This window comes from Ursus arctos, unplaced genomic scaffold, assembly GCF_023065955.2.
Source record: "Ursus arctos isolate Adak ecotype North America unplaced genomic scaffold, UrsArc2.0 scaffold_8, whole genome shotgun sequence".
Classification (NCBI taxonomy): Eukaryota; Metazoa; Chordata; class Mammalia; order Carnivora; family Ursidae; genus Ursus; species Ursus arctos.
The window spans coordinates 15,595,143-15,618,645 of NW_026623100.1; the positions used below are offsets into that span (position 1 = coordinate 15,595,143).

The 23,503-nt window shown below is 37.5% G+C and overlaps 1 protein-coding gene across 7 annotated transcripts in view; it reads left to right on the forward strand.

Annotated features, from left to right (window-relative positions):
• Positions 1-23,503, forward strand: part of SOCS5 (suppressor of cytokine signaling 5) — a 57,910-nt gene that overhangs the window by 3,755 nt on the left and 30,652 nt on the right. For 3 of the 7 annotated variants that reach the window (XR_008958221.1, XR_008958220.1, XM_048222422.2), the window contains 3 exons: positions 2,783-2,870; positions 5,603-5,748; positions 21,261-21,339. The exons of 2 other annotated variants lie outside the window; for them this stretch is intronic. The gene's annotated coding sequence lies outside the window, so the exon portion shown is untranslated. Of the gene's footprint in view, positions 1-2,782; positions 2,871-5,602; positions 5,749-21,260; positions 21,340-23,503 lie in introns of those variants that run through there. 2 more of the 7 variants (XM_048222423.2, XM_057309162.1) reach the window with 2 other exon arrangements.

The following is a 23,503-nucleotide window of genomic DNA, read 5'->3' on the forward strand; positions in this document are numbered from 1 at the left end:
TTGATGACTGCATTCATTATACTGTTAGGGTTTATTGATAAAATTTGTGTAATTCCAATTTTGTAACATTTTGTTCTTTTTACTTTGCTGTAACCCAGGTCTAATTAGTGTATGAACATGTGGTTTAGCAGATGTTTTTTAAATGACAGTGGTGGACTTTTCCTACGTGTTCTTTGGTTCTGCCTTATCAGTTTCTTCTGTTGCTTTTATAATAGCTCTTCTGCCTTAACTTTGGTTCTCATGCACCTTTACCTACTGTCACAACATGTAACTTCTTACTGTCATACAACTGTAATTTTTTATGCTCTTTTTAAACATTAATTTCAATTTAAAAAATGTGTATCACATATTTTTAATTACCCTTATTTTTAGAGTTTCATTGAATTGAGTCTGTTTTACAGGTTAGAAAGTAAAATCAGAAACAAGTGTAGCTCAAAAGCATTTTTATGTTAGTTATAGATTCGTGCTATTTTGTTTTAGATCTCAGGCAGGCATTCTCTTTGTAGGTACTTCAGGTGATAAATACATGGATCATCCCTTTAATCTGAAGTAAGCATTACACGGAGCTATCAGAAGCTTTCAGGATCATATTTTTCTTTCACTGATACAGAATTTTAATGTTTGAGAGTGACCAACTCTTATTCTTCTTTTGATTAACTATTATAACAAAGATTACGAAACTATTACAATTTAAAATTGGTCATTTTTGGAATCATGAAATGCTTATAAGAATTTTGTAGAACTTAGACATGCAGATCTTTTCTTTCAATCATTACATAATCTAATTATGCGAATAAAATATTTAAGTATGGTTTCAAGAGTCTTTAGAAATACCATGTTATAATAAAATATAACCAATTATTGCTCAATTTTTCATTAAGTTGCAGTTTTTTAATAGGTTTAAAAATAATTATGACATTGTGAATTGCCAGTTATTCATATTGAAAATTAATGGCTACAAGGACTGAGTAGGTATGGACCATGAAAACTACTTTCTTAGCTTCAATGTAGATGTTAGAGAATGCCCAAAGGAAAATACGAATCATTTTCCTTACTCAATAAATTCTTTTTCTGAGTTAGCCAACTGTCTTACTTTTTAGGGGGTAATAGAGAGAGGGCTTTTGAATCTGGTTAGAGCAGAAGTAATCTTGAAGGGTAACGGGTTGGACTGTTGATTCATGTTAATGTTGGGTAAATTTACATCTGAGTAGTTTAATTGAGAATTAGTTACCTGCCTTTAGGTGAAAAATCCTAAGGAATAACTTGAGAGAGACCATAATCGTAATGACACTTATTGCCAAGTACAGTAGAGTAAGAATATATTTCCACAGTTTCTCTAAGCCTTTTGCTTATGTGATGTTTAACACCAAAATTAGATTTACCTTTGCTTTGATGAGATGTCATACAATAATCTATCGAAGCTAATAATAAACAGTGAGGGAGATAATTTTGAAAAAAAATATTTTTGAAATAGGCTTATTGTTCTGGGATTGTCTGCAAATACGACTTCTTTATTTTATTTGACGACTCCTATACCAGGAATAATATCCAGTCTTTCTCTTCCGGGCAAGATTCTACAGTTCGAGGTGGTAATCAAGTATTGATATACTGTATTTCAAGCAATTAAAAAGGATAGAAGCTTACTTAAATAATGTATATGTACTTAAAATGGAACATGAAAGGTAGAATGATGGCACAGGAATGATTTGGGAACTGAACTTCAAGCCTTCATATATAGTGGGTAGTCAGAGGAAGGGGAGTTAAGAATTTGAGGTCGGAAAGAGAGAAATTTGGAGGAAAACCAGGATTTTGTAGGAGTTTAGCCCTAATGTAGACCCTGGGTTCTCCAGATTAGTGTGTCTTTGTATAAGGAAAACAGGTGAAATATTCCAAAGCTGAAGAATAAACTTACTAAAACATTAAATAAAATCTATTGGGGGGAAGGGGTTAAAATATTCAGATAGCCAAAGGGGAGCTTATTTATCTAATTACTTAGTCTTTGACTTTGGTTATTAACATGAGAAAATAGTCCAGCCTAATTACCCTTCAGGTGATCAGTGCTGGGACCAATTTTACTTAACCTTTTTTTTTTCTTTTTTTATAAATGATTTAAAAGACAGACTGGCAGTGAAAGTTGCCAGATTTGCAGCTGACTCTGTGTGCTGTTCCAGGTAGTTGACAGCCAGGCCAACAAGGAGAAGCTACAGGAGCATCCTTTGATGAGTTTCCGTGTGGCAGAGAACAAGATAATGCATTTAGGAGAAGACACTCCAAATTATATTTACAGGACCTGAGTTGTGACCCAGGAAGGGGATCCAGAAGTCATGGAGATAGCTTCTTCGAGGGCATTTATTGTAGTCGTTGCTGGGCCACAGAGTCCTGGAATGTGTTGAGGGTTCTTGGGCATAGTTCTGAAGACAAAAATGATGTACATGGAAATAATTATAAAAGAGATTACCTTTTTCTTTCTTTTTTTTTTTTTTTTTACTTTATTGTGTTCTAGGCTAAGTGATTTGCAGTCATTTTTTTTTTTCATTGAATTCTCTGAACAATTCTGAAAGGTAAGTGGCATTGTCCAACTTTCTCAAAAATGGAAATTTGACTCAGGGAGGTTAAGCGACTTTCCCAAGTTACCCAATATGTGATGGAGTAGGGACTAAGGCCCCCATCTTTTGATTGTTAATCCTAAATGTTTCCCAAGACATTAACAGGCATCTTTTAAAACTTATAATGATTTAATTTAGGGTTTATGAAATGCCGTTTTTCTTCTTTGTTGTGGCAGCTTTGGATGCCATTACCAGGAGAGATCATATCTATATATTTTGAGAGGATTTGGAGCTATTCCTTAAATTCCTGATTTTTAAGGAAAGGTAAGGGATCTTTTGGTGTACAGTTTTACCCTAGAGATTGGAAAATAGCACAGGCCATCCATATAATGTTTCTCCTCTTCACTATAAAATGTTGGATCATTAATGGGCATTAATAAGGTAACAGTCAATAAGAAAAATCTTGTTTGGTAAAAACAACACTAGAGTTAAGAGTCCAGATACTGGGGGCGTCTGGATGGCACAGCGGTTAAGCGTCTGCCTTCGGCTCAGGGCATGATCCCTGCGTTATGGGATCGAGCCCCACATCAGGCTCCTCCGCCATGAGCCTCCTTCTTCCTCTCCCACTCCCCCTGCTTGTGTTCCCTCTCTCGCTGGCTGTCTCTATCTCTGTCAAATAAATAAATATAATCTTTAAAAAAAAAAAATAGAGTCCAGATACTGGATTCTTCCAGTGGTATGAAATAAGTGGTGTGAAAAACATTAGGATAGCATTGAAATAGGTGTAATACACTTGCTCTGGGAGTAGCGGAAGGCTTGAGATGTCTCTTGAGAGATGAGCAGGTGAAGAGGGATTGTGGAGTTCTAGGCAGAGGTAATAGCAGTATGTTAGATGAATAATAACTTTTTTGAACTGCAGTTTCCTCAAACAAGTTAAAATATAAGAAAGTATCTTAAATTTTACTTAGATGAGCAGCATCTGCTGTATATTGTTAACCTTAGAAATGAAACTGCCAGCTATTTTACCAGCAAAAAATGGGTTTACCTGGAAATAGAGAATTGCAATTCCAAACAAGCAAGCTGTGGCAAAACCACAAGCAAGTCTAGAGAACAAAGGAGAGGACCTCTCTCTCACAGAGGAAAGGGGGAAAATGGGAGGGCTGTTATAAACAAAAAGTTCATTGGGTTAAACTAGCAGTTGGAAGTATAGTGGCTTTCATTGGCTGAGTTGTGACAGTCGCATTGGCTGGGCTGTTGCCCTTCCTGCTGGGATAGTAAAGTAGTAGCTAAAGGAGTAGTGACTTGCAAGGTACCTTTCTTCGTGTTGGGTCTGCAATTGACAAAAGTGATAGAGTGTGAGAGCTCCCCCTGCTGGCCTCCTGGCTCCATTCTAAATGAGGTTTCTTTGTTTCCTTTTAATTTTCACAGCATAAACTGACACCACACACACACACACACACACACACACCCTTGATATTTGTTGATGAGGTTGCAAGAATCAAGTGAGTAAGTATATGTGAAAGTACTTCATAAGATTTTAGGTGCTCTCCCAAGAATTATAGAGGAATACTGATGTTCTTGTAAAGGATGGACAAAGAGGGTACTAGGAAGACTTAAGTAGCAGGGGGAGGAAAGTACAAGAGGAGAAACAACAGAAATGGGAAAGGGAGGTGTTAAAGATGAAGGAAAAGGGTAGATGTGAAGAAATTTGAATTATAGTTCTCTTTGTGTCTGTCAATCAAAAGGAGGATAATAAATCTGCAACTGAAGACTTTTAACATTAATTTACGGTAAGGAAGAAGCTCAGCAAGCAGTTGAAATATTTTACTCACTTTTCCATTTAGTCTACGCTGACCAGGTTAATAAGAATATGACAATAAGCTAATTGAGAGTTGACTGTATCTTCTGATGGTTCGTTTGCTCATTACTTCTGTACAGGTTTAGCTAATGGCTTTAAATAGTATAAGGGTGATCATAAAAATAAAGCAGGCTGCACTGAGTTTCTATTTATTCTAGATTATTAAAAATGAAAGGGTATAGTGTGTTTAAGGAGAAGGATGAAATTTGATCTGTCAAAAGAGTACAAAAGAAAATTAGGAAATCAGACTAGAATCAAGGTAGAATGGGAACAAGTTGTTAATGGTCTCATATGCCATACAAGGAGTTTGGGTTTTTATTTTGTTTTGTAGATGTGGAAGTGACACAGTTTGCTGTTGTAGAAAGCTGGTTATAGCAGTAGTAAAGAGAATAGTCTGGAGGAATAGAGTTTGGAGATATTTATTCACCAAGTAATACATATGGCAGGGTAAGTGAATGAGGCATTTTCTCTGGCCTCCAATATATTGGTAGATCACATGCAGGGATGCATTTAAGGCTCTGTGTAGTTAGTGTTTGGAGGTGATAGAAGCTGAGGGTGAATCTAAGGTTTCTGATTTGGCAGTTGAATAATATGTGCAAGTTTGAGAGAGGGGGAATAATGGGTTTTCAGGTAAGTAGTATGCTTTTTAGATAAATAATAACGTGACCAAAACATCAGCTGGAAATATGGGTCTAGCTCAGAAGTGTGGCCAGGTTTATAGATAGGATTTGGAAGGCAAAAGGTTTAGAGTTGAAACTTGTGAAATTAAGTGAGTAATGACCATAATTCCTAAATAATAATGTATGCAGAACAAAACGTAACCGCCAGTACTGGTACTTAGTCCAAGAGTGTAGACATTTTTTTAATATTTACCTTTTGCCCCCCTCAACTCAACCTCCCCCCACCATCTAACCCTACAAAGCATATGTAGAAACATTTACTGCCAGAAATATTTAAGAGTCCTTGGAACAGTGTACCATGGTACACTGGTCTTCCAGTACAACAGTGGGAATTTGTAACAAATGCACTTTCTTATTCCTCACTGAAACTCTCTTTGGAATCCCGTTTGCTTCCTGGGCTGGTGAGGTAGTCTGAACAGATAATGAAGCCTGAAGGCTTTTTTCGCCTTCTTTAAAACCTAGTCCAGAGCCATCCTAATCAACCATCTCTTTGCCTCTCTTTCTCTCCTACCCTTTAGCATTATAGAGCTTAAGGCTCCGGCAAATAGAATGCATTCCAAGAGGGAAAAGTAAAAACATCGCAAGAGAAAGAACCTCGAAGAGAACTGTAATCTTTTCAATTCTCTTCCAAAGATTCTACTCTCTAAACCAGGGGACGGAGTTGGTGAGTCATTAAGAGGAGGTGTCCAAACTTAGTAAAAATAAATAGTCCATTTATTAGGAGCAAGATCTTCAAGTGCTGAAAGAATTTGGAAAAAATCTGAGGTGGTTTAGCACTTAGTGGAAAAGATGAGTTTTTGGTTCAGTTTTAAAGGAGGTAGAACGTCAAGGCTGTGCAGGAAACAGTAAGAATACCACTATTAAGGGGTTGAGAAAACTGTACGAAAAAAAAGCAAAGGAACTGATCGACAGAATTCCTTATCTAAAATGCATAGTTTAAGTTGGAATTAATGAGAAATTAGGGTAGTTAGAGGATCAAAGACTATAATTTGGAACTGGAAGTCCCTAAAGGGCCTAAGTAGAAATGTGAACACACAGGACTATTGTAACCATAATTGAAATAGCAATTAAGCATCTATGCAAAATGACAGCTGATCAATTTATGATGTATGTTGCACTGATTAATTTATAGACTACCTAAATCTTTTATATTTTCCCTTTTGTTATTATGTGTGTGCTTCTGTAACAGTGGTTCTCAAACTTGCCTGGGCATAAAATTTGTATGAAGCTCTTGTTTAAAATATAGATTCATCCATGTTACATGTAACAATAGTTAGTTCCTTTTAGTTGCTGAGTAGCATTCGGTTGTATGGATATACTATAATTTATCGGTTTTTACTGTGGAAAAGGGTTGTTTCCGGTCTTTAACTGCTAGGACTAATGCTCCTATGAACATTCTTATACGAGGCTTTCGTGACATGAATATTCCTTACATGTGGGTGACTACCTAGAAGTCGACTTGCTGGGTTATAGGATGTGTGTACGTTTAACATTATGAGAAACTGGCAGAACAATTTCTAAGGTGGGTTTACCATTTTATACTCCCGCTAACAATGTCCCCTCTTCATTTGTTTTACAGAAGAGTTTGGGTACAGTTGATTTTCTTCCTTAAATGTTTGATAGAATTCACCAATGAAGCTATCTGGGCCTGGAGGGTTGTGTTTGTTTGTTTGTTTGTTTGTTTGTTTGTTTGTTGTGGAAGGGTTCTTAATTAAGGATTCAATTTTTAAATGAAGAGATGTAAGTCTATTCTATTTCTTTTTATTCCTGTTTCAGTAATTTGTGCTTGAGGCATTTGTCCATTTTACCTTTCCTCTCATGATTAGTCTAGCTAGGGCTTATCAATTTTCTCTGTCCTTTAAAAAATCAGCTTTTGGTTTTGTTGGTTTTCTCTGTGGTTTATTTTATAGTTCGAGTTGAGCTCTTTCATTAATTCCTTACCTCCTCCTTACTTTGAGTTAATTTGTTATACTTTTTCTGGCTTTTAAGGTAAAAGTTTAGATCATTGAATTAAGAATTTATTTTAAAAAATTATCAACTTTTAAAGCCATAAATTTTCATTATCATTTCAATTCAAAATCTTTTTTTTTTTTTACTTGTAATTTTTCCTTTGACCTATGGATTGTTCTGAAGTGTTGTCAAATAATTTCCAAATATTTGGGATTTTCCAGGTATTTTGTTACTGTGTTTTCATTTAATGCCATTTTGGTCAGAGAACATAGTCTTAATAATTTCAATCCATTTAAGCTTTTTGATTGGTTTATGTCCCAACATATGGTGTATCTTGGTTAATGTTCAGTGTGTACTTGAGAAGACTGTATCTTCTCCTATTGGGTGCTGTGTTCCATAGAGTCAGTGAAGTTAGGTTGGTCTTTGTATATCTTCTTATATTTTTACCAATTTGCTACTTACTTGTTCTATCAAGAAAGGAGTTGAAGTTTTCACCTACGGGTTTAGATTTGTCTGTTTCTCCTTTCTGTTCCTTCAGATTTGTTTCATGTGCTGAGCACTATTACATGTGTTGCAGCACATTTGGGATTAAGTCTTGTTGATGAATTGACCCCTCTGTCGTCATGAAATACCCTTTATATTGCTGGTAATTTCTCTTGTTCTGAAATCTCTGCGTCTGAAACTAAAAATTCTTTTGATTAATGTTTGCATGATATATCTTTTTCCATCCACTTACTTTTAACTTATTTATGTCATTTATATTTAAAGTGTTTTTTTGGTACACAGCATATAGTTGGGTCTTGCTTTTTTATCCAATCTGACATCGTTATAAGCTTGGTATGTTTAGACTGTGAGTTGGCAGAACTATGGCTGGCAGACTGTTTATGTGAGTGTTTTATTGGGACACAGTCATGCCCATTCACTTACATATTATCTATGGCTGCTTTTATGCTATGATGTCAAGCTTTAATAGTTGGGATAGAGACCATATAGTCCTTAAAGCCTAAAATATTTTCTGGTTCTTTACAGAAAAAGTTTGCCAACCATTAGTTTAGACCATTTACATTTAATGTATTTCTTGATAGGGTTGGATTAAAATGTACTATCTTATTGTATACTGTTTTTTCTTTTTTCCTTGATTTTCTGTCTGCTTTTGGTGGTTATTTTTAATAACAGTCTGCCCTCAAATAATATGCCACTTCATGTATAATGCAAAAATCTTACATCATAATGCTATACTCCCATTTCTTCCCATCTTTTGGGCTTTTTTTTTTTTTTTCTGTCATACATCTTGATTTTATGTGGGTTTAAACCCCATTGCTGGTTTTGCTTTTGTTAGGCACTTACCTTTTAGAGCAATTAAAAATGGGAAAAATGGGGACACGTGCGTGGCTCAGTTGTTTAAGCGTCTGCCAGGGTCCTGGGATAGAGCCCCAAGTTGGCAGAGTCCCTCCTCAGCAGGGAGCCTGCTTCTCTGGCTCTCTCTGTCTCTCCCCCCCACCGCTTGTACATGTACACCCTCTCTCTCTCTATCTCTCTTTCTCAAATAAATAAAATCTTCTTAAAAATGAGAAAAATGTCTTTAATATTTCCTTCATTTTAACCATTTCTTTAGATGTTTATTTGTATAGATCCAAGCTTGTGTCAGGTATCCTATTCCTTTTGTTTAAAAACTTCCCTTTACATTTCTTATAGTGCAGCCTCCCCCTCACCCCCTTATTTTGCCTTCAATTTTGAAAGCTATTGTTAATGGATATAGAATTCTAGGTTTTCGGGGCTTTTTTCCTCTCCTTTTAGCACTTTAAAGATTTTTTTTTTTTAACTATTTTAGTTGCATAGTTTCTGACAAGAATTCTATGGTGATTCTTATATTTGTTTTCCTATATGTAATATGCCTTTGGTTGCTCCTAAGATTTTTCTCTCTTTGACTGGGTTTCAACAACTTTAATATGATACTCCTTGGTGTGGTTTCATTTGTGTTTATCCTTGGGGCTTATTGACCTTCTTAGATCTGTGGGTGTATTGTTTTCATCATATTTGTGAAATTTTTAGCCATCTCTCTTCAAAATTTTAAATTCCCAAGTGTTTCTTTTCAGACTTCAGTCCTACATGTGTTTTTTTGGCAGGTCACTGAATCTCTGTCCATTTTTCTTCGAATCTTTTTTTCTTTTCCTTCAGTTTGAAAAGTCTTTTTCCCTGTCTTTAAGTACACAGATTTTGTTTTAAGTCTCCTTTGTCTAATGTGCTGTTATTTCCATCCAGTTAATTTTTTATGTCAGATATACTTTTTTATAGTTCTAGAATTACCACTGTTTTTCTAAAAAATAATTTCCATTTCTCTGTTGAAATCTTTTCTTCATTATGTTCATGTTTTTGTTTAAGCCTCTAAATACTGTTTTAAAGTCCTTACATAGTTCTCGGGGCACCTGGGTGGCTCAGTTGGTTAGACGTCCGACTCTTGATTTTGGCTCAGGTCATGGTCTCTGGGTCATGGGATCGAGCCCTGCATTAGGCTCCACACTCAATAAAGAGTCTGCCTGAGATTCTCTCTCTTTCCTTCCCCCTACTCATGCACACACATTCTCTTCCCCCCATATATAAATCTTTAAAAAAATAAAAAGTAAAGCCTTTATATCAAAAGTTCTCCTAATCCCTGCCACTTCTAGATCCTGATTATAAGTTACCATTTCTTATTTTTTCCTATGTCTGGTAATTTTTTATGAAGTTATGTTGAGTGTCTTGATTTTTTTTTTTCTTTCTTGACTATTAAGTTTCGCTCTGGCAGGCAGTTAATTTATTTGTGGATCAGCTTGATCTTTTGAGTTTTGTTTTCAGGGTTTTGGGGTTTGGGTTTTGGCAGTTCTAGAATAGCTTTTAGCGTAGGCCTAGTTTGGGCCCACTACTGAATCTTGCCCCTTCTTGTGTCTCCCTTGATTGCCTAATGTCTTCATCAGGGTTTATTCACCTTGGGTTGATGGAAACTGAATGGGCCTGCCCCCATGTGAACTACGGGAGTTGTTTGGATTAGGGATCCGCAGCATTTATTATTTTTTTAGAAGTTGTTTTTTGTTTAGCCTCATAGATTTTCATACAACACATATGCGGATTGGTATTTAGCCAGAAATTTAAGGACACCCTTTTTGCAGGTTTTTGGAGCATTTATATTTAGCTTCTTCCTTTGTGGTAATATGCCCTACAAATTCTAGTTTTCTCAGACTTCACAAATTCCAAGCTCTGTCACCTCAACTCAGTGAGACTATTGCCTCTACTTGAGTTCCCTTTGCATGTGCTGTAGTTCCACACAGAAAGCTGGGACAGTCTTTGGGCTCACCTCATTTGTTTCCCTTCTTTCAAGCATTGTGTGTCCATATGGCCTGTTGTCTGCTATCTGGACAGTTGTTTCATATTTTGACTAGTTTTCTACTTATTTATGGTAGAAGGATAATTCTGGATCTTGTTTTATTCTCTTTTGCATTCATTTTTGAAGGATATTTATGTTGGATATAGAATTTTAAGTCGATAGCATTTTTTCCCCTTGTAGCACTTTAAAGTCATCATTTAAATATCTTCTAGCTTAACTTTTTCTGATAAGAATTTAGTGATTATTTTTACCATTGTTCTTTTGGTGTAATATGTCTTATTTTGCTCTTCTGGCTGCTTTAAAGATTCTTTTTATCTTTGGTTTCAACATTTTATTTATTCCAGGACTAGCTCAGCCCTGATACAGAGGTATAGCCTTTCTGGGGTATCTATCAAATGCATATGATGTTCGGTGAGGTCTCTCCACTCTAACTGCCCGAATTTGAATGTCTCCCAGACCTTTGCAAGCTCAAATAGTTGTTCACCTCACACTCTGTAGTTGTTTTTCCTGCAGATTTTATTCTTTGGTCTCATTGGAGTCTTGCCTTGTGCTTATGCAGGTTGGTTTCCAGGCAAAGAATTAGGAGATCTCTCTGCAGATTTCTGAAACTTTTTCTCTCCACAACTCCCTTCTTTCTTGTATTCTGACGCTTAAATTCCAGTGACTTCTATTAGCTTCATACTTCAAGTTCTGTTTCCTCAACTCAATGAGATCTCTGTGCTCTTTTTGGGTTTCCCTTTCCTGTGGCACAAGCAGAAAGTCAGGGCATTCAAGAATTTTTGTTTCCCTTCACTCAGGAATGACAGACCTGCACTGCCCAATATCTGCAAATAATATTTTATGTATATTGCTCAGTTTTATGGTCATTTACAGCAGGAGGTCTAGACCAGTACCAGTTACTCCATCATAACTGTAATAGATATGTAGGATTTTAATTTTTCTTTTTTTGAAAAACTTTATAATTTTTGATATATCATACTTTTTAGAGTATGGCTTCATTATAAAGAATGTTAGCTCGTATTTTAATTTTTAAGCCATACCAGAGAGAGAGAAAGAAGAAGGATTTTTAAAAAAACAAAGAAAACATTTTTGAAAATTTTTTAATTTTGAAAACTAAAAATAAAAAATTTAAAATCACATAGAAAGAAAGAAAGAGAACTCAGTATCTCAAAACCCAGAGTTTACCATGGTCATCTTCATTATTTTAGACATCTCTTATTGCAAATATACACATAGAAGAATAACCTTAATTTTTAAATGAATTTATGCAATTCATACCATTTCAGTTAACTAATTTAATTAACAGAGATAAATTTGTTTGAAAAACAACGCTGGAAAAATTGCTTACCCGCAGGTAAAAAAATTTTACTACAAAATATTTTCCTCTAAGCTTATGAAATAAACTTATGGAAAAAGTCTCAGAGGTTAGAATCAGTATGTCATAGGTTGTGTGCTTTAATAGGTCTGTCATATTAAAAGAATCAAGTGTTGGCAAATTCCTGCTTTTGGTAGGAGCATAAATTGATACAACTTTCTAAATGGCTACCTTAGCTCAGGCTGCTAGAACAAAATACCATAAACTTATGGTATTATAAACAACAGGGGGCTTATAAACAGAATTTATTTCTCACAGTTCGGAGGCTAGAAGTCCTAGGTAGGGTGCAGCACAGCTGCACTCCAGTGAACCCTTTTTTAGGGTTGTAGACTGCAGATTTCTTGTTTCCTTACATGGTACAAAGAGAGCTAGATAGCTCTCTGGCTTCTTCTTTTTTTTTTTTTTTTTAAATATTTTATTTATTTATTTGACAGAGATAGAGACAGCCAGCGAGAGAGGGAACACAAGCAGGGGGAGTGGGAGAGGAAGAAGCAGGCTTCCAGCACAGGAGCCCGATGTGGGACTCGATCCCAGAACGCCAGGATCACGCCCTGAGCGGAAGGCAGATGCCTAACAACTGAGCCACCCAGGCGCCCCTCTGGCTTCTTTTAAAGTGCACTAATCCCATACATGAGGGCTCCACCCTCATGATCTAATTACCTCCCAAAGGTCCCATTTTCAAATACTGTCACATCAGGGATTAATTAGATTTCAACATGTGGATTTGGGGGTACACAAACATTCAGTCTATTACAGTAGTAATTTGGTAATATTCAGAATCCTTAAAATTGTTCAGACCCTTTGCCCCAAAATTCCATCTTTAGGAATTTATTATAAGGAAATAAGAGATTCATATAAATGTATGTGTAGGTGTATATTTCTTATTCATTACAATGCCATTTATAATGTTAAAAAATGGGAAGCCTCTGAAATGGTTAGATTATGCTACTATATGACCAAGTACTATAAAACCATTATCAATCATGTTCTTTAAAATTTTCAGTATACTAAGAATGATTGACAAGTGATAAAAATCATGAGCTTTAGGATGTTTAAGGGTGTAAGGTATAAGAAAATGTTCAAATGCAGTAAACAAAAAAATAGAGTGATACTTCTGAGTTTTTTAAAAAGGAAATCTTTATTTAAAAGTTAGGATATAAAATTTGCTAACTGTGAGTAGTTAGATTATGGGTTATTTTTCAGTCATCTCATACACTGTTTAATGTTTTCCGCATTTTCTACAATAAGCATGTACTGTGATGTTAATAATCATCCTAAAAACAACTTCCTTTAGTTTTAAAATTGTGTTAGAATTAATGATTGGGAGGATGAGGGAACAAGGATTTAAGTGATTTTTTTTTTTTTTTTGGTAAAGATTTTATTTATTTATCTGACAGAGAGACAGCCAGCGAGAGAGGGAACACAAGCAGGGGGAGTGGGAGAGGAAGAAGCAGGCTCCCAGCGAAGGAGCCTGATATGGGGCTCGATCCCAGAACGCCGGGATCACGCCGTGAGCCGAAGGCAGACGCTTAACGACTGAGCCACCCAGGCGCCCCTAAGTGATTTTTAGTTCTTCTCTTGATCATGCCTCTATTCCATTTTTGCAGATTCTGTAGCTTGAGCTTTATCAGTATAAATCTAGTGAAAGAGACATTTATTCTCACATTAGATGAGTATTATGTATTCTAAACTTTTTTCTAAACTTAGACAATCTCCCATGTTTTATAGTTTAAAATTATGGGTTTCTATCAAGCACTTCTTTGTGCACTTGAAGAGATTAAATATTGCTTGCTTTCTTTCCTTTTTTCTGTTTCCCAGAACTTTTTGTTTTTTAAAGAAGTTTTGTCTTACTGTTACTGCCTACCTCCTTGTGGATGTAGATGACCTTATGTTAAGAGAGAAGTCACAGGGGCGCCTGGGTGGCTCAGTCGTTAAGCGTCTGCCTTCGGCTCACGGCGTGATCCCGGCGTTCTGGGATCGAGCCCCACATCAGGCTCCTCCGCTAGGAGCCTGCTTCTTCCTCTCCCACTCCCCCTGCTTTTGTTCCCTCTCTCGCTGGCTGTCTCTCTCTGTCAAATAAATAAATAAAATATTAAAAAAAAAAAAAGAGAGAAGTCACAGTCTTAAGTTTTCTCAATAAAATGTTATATTTGCTGTTTCTCTTCCTGGCATCGTGAGCATATGGACCTAGTGCTCTTCAGGAACTCACTGTAGTGACTCAGCTTCACATTTTTTGCTATATATAGAACATGTTAGAAATCCAGCAGAGAAAGTTAATATTCAGAAGAAGAGACAAAGGAATGTTGTGGTTAATGAAAAAAAGAAATAGACACGTCCTCCGGGGAGGTGCTATTCATACCAGACCTCAGAGAATGACCTTAACTTGAGTAGTCTGATGTCTGTTCCTCAGCAGTTGTAGGTCCAGAAACTCATTTTGGTCAGGGAGGTGATTTCATGCTAAGCAAATTTACTGAAGACTCATTTGGAAAACAACATTAATTTCTTAATTTACATTAAATAATATCAAGCCATGATTGTTTGATGGCCCACATCACCCACATCATCATAGTAGGGCCACGTCTACTAAAGAGATGTGAACAGTTGGGTCTGCTGCTCTGAGTGTTTCCCTGAACGCACTTGGGACAGTGGTACATTCTTCTTTGATCACCGCGCTTAAGCTTTGTCAAGGGCTCTGTAGCTCTAGGCAAATTTCTTAACCTCCTGAATCTCAATTTTCTCATCATTAGAATGGTAATAACTAGCTACGTCATAGGATTATTGCAGGAACTAAATAAGGTAATCTACATAAAGTGACCAGCACAATGCCTAGCTCCTAGTTGCCATTCAGTAATTGTTAAGACTTGCTTTCTTTTTTTTTTTTTTAAGATTTTATTTATTTATTCGACAGAGATAGAGACAAGCCAGCAAGAGAAGGAACACAAGCAGGGGGAGCGGGAGAGGAAGAAGCAGGCTCCTAGCGGAGGAGCCTGATGTGGGGCTCGATCCCATAACGCCGGGATCACGCCCTGAGCTAAAGGCAGACGCTTAACCGCTATGCCACCCAGGAGCCCCTAGACTTGCTTTCTTCTACTTCTGAATTTGAGTCCTGGCAGTTAAGAAAGGTAATCTTTTCTTGTTCCCTGCAGACATTGTTGGGAACTCTGATGTGCTTGGTGTTATAAAGGTACAAACATTACTTGATTTATAAGAATATTGTTTTGAGTGGTAGAATTTAATTCAATCTAGTGAAGAACTGTAATGAGTTTGCACGTAGCATAGGTTATGTTCTACTGTGAGATCTAACCGTTTTGGTATCTTGAGACTAAGGTAAGAATCATTCTTTTAAGGACTTCCGTAGTGTTTGCTTTTCTGATTTGGCATTTCTAAAACAGCTTGATATTTCTCGTAAAACAAAGTCCAGATAACAGATTTAATAAGCTGTTTTTACTCATAGCTGACAACTTAGTAAGCTTTATGCTCTATGATTCATATTTCTAATTTATTATATTCATAGATCGTGATGTTATAAAGGACTTGATCCAATTCCTTCTCTTTGAGATGAGCCGACTGAGACCCAGGGAACCAGACTGAAACTAAGCCAGACAGCTGATGTATCATAGGGGGTTCCTGGGACTGTGAGGTGCCAGTGCAGCTGGGCCCAGGACAGTAAGACCCTTGGTATAAGAGTTTCTGCTCTGGAGGAGACCAGGAGAGCAGCCAGCCCCTTCTTTTGGTGTCAACATCCTTTCTTCACATGGTTGTGAAAAGGCAGTATTGAATTCATGCAGTGAGTTTGCCGTAGCCCTGAATTGCAGATATCCTGAGTGAGTTTCTTCTAGAAGAAGCCCCTGGCCTGCGTTTCCTTCCATGCTTAGCCATATCCAAATCAGAGGCGAATGAGCAAATGTCCTTTGTGTGTGTGTCAAGTACCATGTTTGCTCACTAGGCACCATGGAGCAGTTGGGACTTAGCCAGGAGTTTTTCATGGCAGAGCTGAGGCAGGCCTCTGGCCCCAGCAAACTCTTCTCTTCACTGGATTCCAGGGCCTCCCTACATCAGCCAAATTTGTTTTCTCTTCTGAATTACCACTTGACTGGTATGGGAGACTTACTAAAGAATGTTTTGACATCTATTTAGATGTTATCTCTAATTGTTCTATATAGTACTTTCTTATTTACAGTTGTGGTGTCTAATTATCTCATGGGTCTGTATTGTCTGCTCGGCTAAGTCCTTGAGGACCTATACCATTGTGATCTCTTTTTGTATTACTCCGAGGAATTGAAATATTTTAAGCATTCTGTAATTAACTTGTCAATCAAAGGGTAAATATTTGTTGTCAGTTTTTTAATTGCACCAAACTGCATTTTAACATCCTTTCAGCTCTTGTAAGAACAAATTCATTTAAGTTGCCATTCCCCTATAAGCAATGCATCCCTTTATTTTTCTGGCTACTTTCAAATTTTTTCACTGTTTTTAGTTTTTATCACTTTGACTATGATGTGTCTAAGCATGGATTTCTCAGGGGTTTATTCTCTTTAGGTTCTCTGAGCTTCTCAAATGTGTACATACATTGTGTCTTTTACCAAGTTTGTAAAGTTTTCAGCCTTTATTTTCTCAAATATTTTTCTGTACTACACTGTCACTCTCCTTTTAGGATGCCAGTGATGCTAATGTTAGGCCTTTTGGTATCCTAAAGGTCCTTGGTGCTCTGTTCATTTTTTTGGTTTGTTTTGTTGTGCAGACTAAATATTTTTTATCAGTCTGTCTTCAAGTTCACTGGCTTTCTTTTGTCATCTCTGTTTTACTTATTAAGCCCATCCAGTGAATTATTTCAGTTATTCTATTTTTCAGTTCTAAAATTTCTATTTGATTCAGTTTTTTTGCTGAGAACTTCTATTCATTTCAAGAGTGTTCTCCCTTCTTGGAGCATTTTTATATTAATGTTTTAAAGTCTTTGTCAGATAATTCCAACATTTGGTGTCATCTCAATATCAGTGTCTGTTTATTGTCCCATGCAAGTTGAGATGTTCCTACGTAATTTTGGATTGCATTCTTCAGTATTATAAGGCAGTGGGTCTCGTTTAAATTCTATGTTCATTTTGTTTTTTAGTATGCAGTCACCCTTCTTGGGTTCGGCATACAAGTTGCAGCCAGCTTTCTGTGGGTTGTGATTTCAGTGTTAGTTCCGTTTTCAAAGCCTACAGTGATTTGCTGTTTGGATCTGTTCTGTGCATACTGCCCATTGGCCAGTTGGAGATAGGTGACTTTCTATCTCTGTTCAGTTCTCAAAGGTTCTGGTTTGTGTTTAGGTTGAGATCCATGCCATGTTCTGCTCTGGAGTGAGCCCGGGAGGTCATAATCAACCTTATGGAGTTGGTTTTCTGAGTTCCACGCATTAAGCAATTTCCCTTATGCTTCCTACTTCCCTGGGGGCTCCCCTCTTTGGTCCTCTAGCCAGAAAGCTTTGTCCACTCTGCTAACTTCTTGCATTTGCACCCACATCCAGGGACAAGTGGTGGGAGCACAGATGGGGGGGGTGGGAGGGAGGTTTGCAACACCCTCTTGAAACCACAGCTTCTGGGATAGGAGACTTTCCTCAGACTTTTAGGGTACGAATGGGCCCCCTGCTGTTACTGCCAGGAGATCCCTTTCCCTGCTCAGCCAGAAATAGAGGGTTTTTCCTGGAACACTGCCTATGTTGATGCCACTTCCAGGTTTCCCCCAGTCTAGGCAACAGGAGTGGGGGGGGCGGTGCGGGGGCAGTAAACCCACACTGCTTCTATGATGCTTTGGATTCTGGTCTTCTTCCTCAGTCTGGCTGCTATGATTTATTTTTCACATTCTTTATATAGCTGCTCCATTCATTGTATTTTGATTTTATAGCTGTATTCTTAGGAGAGACAGGGTGTGATGTGTTTTTTCTCCATCTTAGCCAGCACTTGCAAGTGTGTACTATTAAGTATGGCATTCATTTATTCAGCCAACATAGGTAGTTATCATTTGAGTCCTCACCATATGCTGGGCACTTTAAATATATTATTTGCTTAATTTTCTGGTAATTCTCTGCCTTTTAGACATGGGAAAATTGAGGGGTAAAACTTTTAAACTATGTCCAGAGAACAAAGATACTAAGTGACAGGCTGGGATTTGAACACAGGCACTCTGACCCCAAGGTGTGGTCCCAGTACCAACAGCATCAGGATCGCTTGAGAAGTTTTTAGAAATGCAAAATCTCTAACCCCACCTCAGACCTACTGAATCAGAATTCTAAGAGTGGAGCCCAGTAGCTTGTTTTGATACGCCTGGGTTGTCCTGGTGCATGCTAAATGTGAGCACTAGTTCTCTGTGCTGTCGGACTCACAGGCACTGAGTATGTTCCAGTTTCATAGCCAAACTTGAGTATACGAAGCTGATGTAACTTTTCACCATTGTTTGAGACATACAGTAGTATGCTGAAAAAGAACAAATTTTAGTTTTTTACTAAAATCACCAATATATAGCTTCGAGATTATACTTTTCTATATTATCAAGGAAGCAGTAGTTAAAAAGTAAGTACTATGAATTTTAAGATTTTAAACGTATGTGTGTACATGTGTGTGCATGTGTATGTAAAGAAATCAGCTTAGATGGGGTTTTGGCCAATAAATCACTGGTAATTACTATGCTATATAGTATTCTATATTTTAAATTTTAGTATATAGTACTGCTGTTTGTCCTAAATTTCAAGGTAACTTTTGATATGGGCTTAGATTAAGATTGGATTAGATAAAATGGCCCGTATTTGGAGGATAGGCCCTATTTTGTGTAATTTTATCTTTTTCACAAGAGAGATTAAATATGTAACTAAGTTAAATTTACATACTCTTGTAAGACATCTTTTTTTTAAAGATTTTATTTATTTATTTGACAGAGAAGGAGCACACAAGCAGGGGGAGCGGCAGGGAGAGGGAGAGAGAAAAGCAGACTCCCCGCTTGCAGGGAGCCCTGCGGGGCTGGATCCCAGGGCCCTGGGATCATGACCTGAGCTGAAGGCAGATGCTTAACTGACTGAACCACCCAGGCGCCCCTCTTGTAAATCTTATATAAATTTATCAGTCACCAAAAAAATCCATAAGACCACATCTCCAGAATCTGTTTTTTAAATTAATCGATAATCTACATGTAGATTAGTTGGTTGGTTATGAAGCATTGTCTTTGCAATAAACTTTTGAGTTAGAAACACTGTTTGAATCCCATCTCTCCACTTACTAATAGGGTGGCTGGGGTTTGGAGCAGAGCAGATATTACTTTTCCATCGCAGAAAGTTAGCATTATTTATATTAGATCTTAAGTCTTGTTACCCTATGGTGTCTACATTAGGAGGACACCTAGTAACAGCTGGGTACTATTTAGGGAATGTTGGTATTAAGGTGAAGAGGGCCCTATTGAAAGCTTACTGTCTTTAAACAGGAAAACATTTGTTATGCGAAACAATGATTGCTATGATAAAGACTTGTACAGACTCTGGGTGTGTTGTGTTGGAGCCAAACTGGACATGAGAGCCCAGCTGTTAGTATTTGGAATCATCTGTGGTGGTGCTCCATATGCAGTCAGTCCTGCTAGCATGGGACACGTGCATTCCTAAAAATCACCAAGCTTAGGGGAAAATGGAGCATAACACTCAAAAACTTCTCAGTAACACATTTCTTTTAAAACAAAGTAGGAACTGAATAAAAAGGACAGCAGAGTTTTACATGTTAAAATGATTGAGAAAAACATAATAATAAATATTGTGCTTTACCGTGAAAAAGACTTGAAGTCTGCCTTTGAAAGTGGGCATAGGAAAGTTTGCCTCTTGTGAGTTATTGTGAATTGGTAGAAATAGGTGTCTGAAGTCTGAGGGCAGGTTACCACCAGATGTGGACAGGGACGGCCCGGGCACAGGAGGCCGCCTGAGGCAGCTGGGAGATGTGGGAGGTGCGTGGGCAGGGCTGGGTGCAGCTGGGTGCAGTGCTCTGCATTCATCTAGCATTTCGTGGCACACAAGCAAATGGGATTCATGTTGTGCTTATGTTGTTCCCTAATGTAACAAGCACACAGACACGAATTTGAGTTTTCAAAGCAAATGTTATAGCAGAAGTGACTGTATCAGGGCTTTTTTCCCCTTCTGAGAGCTAGTTTATCAGTACCAGGGAGAAGGAGCTCTTCGGGTCACCTGGAGGAGTCTTGGAGGACTTGATGGGAAGATGGCCGTTGAACTGAGACCTGAGGAATGAGTGTAGTGGTTTACCAGGTGTAGTAAAAGTAGGGAGAGGGCATTCCAGGCAAGGGGAATAGCAACATGAAAAAGCGTGCAAATGGAAGCCTGATGTGTTCAGGAAACTCAAACATAGTTCAGTATTAAAAGTGGGTTAGAACTTGGAATGGAGAGGAAAAGGAAACACTATCATTGAAATGTAGTATCTAAAAGGTAGGGGCCAGATTCTCAGTGGCCCCATACTTCCCTTGAAAGAATTTGCATTTTATCCCTCAGTAGGGTAGAGAACACTGAAACATTTTGGACAGAGAATTGTATTTTCTGAGACTGCTTTATATGGCGTTCCCTGGTGAGTGTGGAGGGCAGATTGAAGGACACCCAGCTGGAGTCCGGGACTCTAGTGAGGTGAGGAGGAGCCAGAGTGGATCTTTCATGGAGCTTGACTCATTTAAGAATATTACAAAAGCTGTAGGTGCTTAATAACAACTGTGCCCTTTGTGTGTTCCTGGAAGTCACTATTACTATACTCCCATTTCTTGAGTTTAAGGACTAGGGCCATAGAGTCTTCTCTGTGGTAATGAATCAGGTGACTGTATAACCAGCTTTCACAATAACTAGTTTCACTATTAGCCTTATTTTTCCAATGTTTAAAAATGGTGTGGTGTCTCATCATTGGAGAAGCTTTTTTATTGTAATGTGCTTTCATTGAGAAATAATTACTTGGGTCAAAGATCTCTCTTTGCCCACTGGATTCCTATTTTTGCCCCAATTATTTTATTATATAGAATAATCATTTTAAGGGATGAATAAATATCACGAGAAATTCAGGGGTTAATAAGTGCTATAACTGCATTCTTTCAAACAAAAGTTAGACATAAATGATACGAATTATAAGTCTTAATTGAGAAAGCCATCTCCCCCACCTTTAAAAAATTAAATCCTTTTTCTTAATGTTCCTTAGCAAGTGTTTTGATGCCTGTTATCAGAGTAGGATTTTGATAAAACTCATAATCTGATTGAAGGTAGCAAAGACCCTTTGTATAACAAATTGAAAACAAGAATATCAGGATAAGACATTAAAAAAAAAAACATGCCCTACGCTTGTCTAGTTAATAAACTCTGGTATCCCACACAGTCTTGTATGATCCGCATACAGTAAATATTTGTTAAAAGGCTAAAATGCAGTACATAAATATAGGGAGAGCTAAAGACAAAAATAATGGAAACATTGTAAGACCTTTTTTTTTTTTTTAGAATTTTCTGATCTTTGAAACTTTGGAGAATATAACTAATATAATTAATGGATTTTGGATTCACCTGATACTTCTATGAGGTAATAGTTGCTGTATTTAATTTTTTTTGATGAAGCATTGGTGGTTGTTTTTTAAATTATAAAACTAAAAATTTAGAACAATAATACATGATTTTTGCAGAAATGTAGAATACTACTTGGTTGAATAAAAATTCAAATTCTTAATAACCTTAAGGAGCGCTGATTTTTTTTTCTCCCTCATATTTATAACTCTTCTTTGATAGGAAAAGGTATGTGATCATCAAATAACCAAATTCCTTCCATAGACTAGTGCTCTTTGGCTGTTACTAATTATGATAGCCACTTGTGAAAGGAAACCATGGGTATATGATATAACAAAAATAAAATATTATTATCAGATGCTCAGAGTAACAGTATAATTCATTGACCTCAGTTCACTGAGGTGGAGGTGGGTATTCTTATCTTTACGTGGTCCACGCATTGCCAAATTATATATTTGTTCCCTCTTTTCTATATTGTCCATAAATTCTTCTCCCTACACTCTCTCAGGAGTCCTAATCTTTTCCTTGTGCCAGGTATTAATTTTTTCTAGTCCTCAACATTTACAGAAATACCGGTGTGCCTTTCTCTTACAGAAATAAGATTTTCTTTTCCTGCCTAACCCCTGTCCTCACCATACTGTTATCCATACAGTTGTGATTGTTTTTTGACTGAGCCGTTTGGCTCTTCCAGAATATGCAGAGAATCGTCTATGAAGTCATAGTCATTTAATGTGGCCAAGTACAGGAATAAAAGTACTTTTTTTAGCATGGCATGTAATACCCTTTAAATTCTATTTTTTCCCAGCTTTTCAGGTTGCTTGTTCTTTTCCTTCATTCCACCTGCCTTATACTTTAGAGTCTGAACCACTCCTCTTCCTCTGGAAGGCTAGACCTTTTCCTGCGTCTGTGCCTTTGCATGATCTGTGCTTGGAATGTCTTTCTCCACTTGGGTAGGTGACGTCATTCTTCAAAACCTACTCAAAGTCACCTCCTCTGCCAGGCCTTCCCTGATCCTCTGCATTAGCTGGGATTAGGCACAGTGGCGAGTAACAGAACCTCCAAAATAACAGGCCTAAAAACAGGAGAGAATATCTTTCCTATAACAGTTTAGAATTTGCAGGGTAGGGCTGAAATGACTGCTCTTCTCCACAAAGTCATTAAGGAAGCAATTTCCAGCTCAGGGCTTCAGTCTTTCAGGTTTGACCCTTGTCCTCATGGTCCAAAATTGAGGGATCTGTTTTAAGCAGCCTGACGTAGGGAGGAACAAAAAGGGACTAAGGGTGTATGTGAGCTATCTCTTAAAAGTTTCCATGGGTCTGACACACTGTGTATCTGCTTGTACTTCTTTGACACAAAGGAAGGCTGACAAATATAGTCTTTATTCTTGGTGGCTTTTATTCTGGAAGAAGGGGAGAACCAGTATGGGGTACAACTAGCAGTGTGCCACACTTCCCCAGCTAGCAGTGGTTGCTTTGTGTTCCCAGCGGCACTGATGAGAATTAATTAGAATTTAGGTTGTGTTGTAATTTGTTTGTCTTCTCCACCAGATTGTGGACTTCTCAGATTGAGTGTGTTTATCCTTCTCTTTCTGTCTCTCTCTCTCTCTCTCTCTCAATCTCAATCGCCAGCACTTTACATAAAGTTTAGCACATAGCCCACCTTCATAAAGTGTTGAATGAATGGGTAGACATTCGGGAAGATTACAGCAGAATTATCAGAGATGTAGCAGCCAGTGATATTTAAATACCCATGTGAACAGGGAAATTGCCTATGTAGACCTTAATTTCTTAGACTTAATTTTTTTTTTCCATTTTCTCCATTACATGGAGAGAAGGACACTGCCAATAGTAGAGGGCATGGCTTCTCTTTTTCAGTAGTGCCTCTGAACTGACTGACCACACAGAACACAAAGTGACTTAAAAGGGTGTATATCCTTCTCTGTGTTATACAGGTTTTTTAAACTGTGGTAAAATACACAATGAAAGCTAACCGTTTAAACCATTTTTAGATACACAATTCTGTAGCACTAAGTACATCCACATTGTCGTGCAGCCATCATCATCTGTCACCCAAACTTCTCTATCTTCCCCAACTGAAACTGTCCCCATGAAACACTGACTCCATGTTTTCCTCTCTGTCCAGCCCTGGCAGCCACCCTTCTGCTTGCTGTCTCTGTGAAGTTG